Source organism: Nicotiana attenuata, chromosome 8 (genome assembly GCF_001879085.1).
Source record: "Nicotiana attenuata strain UT chromosome 8, NIATTr2, whole genome shotgun sequence".
Classification (NCBI taxonomy): Eukaryota; Viridiplantae; Streptophyta; class Magnoliopsida; order Solanales; family Solanaceae; genus Nicotiana; species Nicotiana attenuata.
This window is the reverse complement of record NC_031996.1, coordinates 13,825,421-13,826,716: the sequence shown is the minus strand read 5'-3', so window position 1 is coordinate 13,826,716 and position 1,296 is coordinate 13,825,421.

Genomic DNA, 1,296 nt, shown 5'->3' with positions numbered 1-1,296 from the left:
ATCAAGTATATTAGAATGGGCACAAATGTCTAAATGGATTAAATGGCCTCCAATTTTCGGGTATGGATTATCCATCCCTTCACACCTTGAGACTCCGATATTCGGTCCACCTTGTAATCTCTATGATAGTCGGGCCACCTTGAGAGTAATCTCTCCGATAGTCGGGTTATCTTGAGAGTAATCTCTCCGATAGTCGGACCACATTGAGAGTAATATCTCCGATAGTCGGATCACTTTGAGAGTAATCTCTCCGATAGTCGTGTTACCTTGAGAGTAATCTCTCCGATATTTGGATAGAGTTAAGTATCCATCCCTTCACACCCTAAAGTTGCCTTCTTCGTGCATGGAGGAATTTACTCTTACTTTCTTAACCTACAAGAAAAAAAGGAGACAAAAACGCAAAAGAGAAAAGAAGAAAAAAAAGCTTTTACCTGTCAAGGAACACTTGAACAAGACTGCAAATACTGCAAATTGATGCTTAGAGGGGAAGAGCGTATGTATATATACACGTATTGGAGGACAGCGGACAATGAATTGACCCGATGTGGGATTAGGTACATAAGGCGGCTATTGAATTTGTTTTCCATATATGGGATTCGGCTACTGCTAGTTTCTTCGAAGGACTTGCCTAACGTTCACAATTCCAACAACAAGTTAGGCAAACAATTAATTGTTTTTCATATGGGATTCCGTATCTAATGAAATTTACATACAATAATTGTTTTCCGTAAGTTACGTAAACAATACTTTCTGTATCTAATTGTTTTCCATATGGGATTCGGCTACTGCTTGTATCTTCGAAGACAAATTGTTGGAATTGTGAACGGAAAGTGAAATTGTATTTAATCATTACAATAAGGAAAAATTCGTTTCCTAATGGGAAATGTAGTCACTGGAGGTTACAATTTTATGTTAAAATTATAGTTTGTCTTTGTCCCCATTCAAAGGTAAGCGATCATAACTCTTTTTCAAGTAATTGACTGGTTGTACAGGTAACAAAATGCATGGATGGTACTCTATGTTCTAATCTAGCCCGCGACAAATTTGATAGTCCGCTAATACTTCAGGACTCGTTTTCGGTTACGATAAATTTATATCTTAACAAGTCTTGAAGTAGGAGGTATTTGTAGGCATGTAAAATTTATTGAAATCAAATTCAATAAATAACTCGGATTATATTTTAAATGTACTAGTCCAAATAAATATTATGGTAATATAATAGAATATATATATATATATATATATATATATATATATATATATATATATATATATATATATATATATATATATATA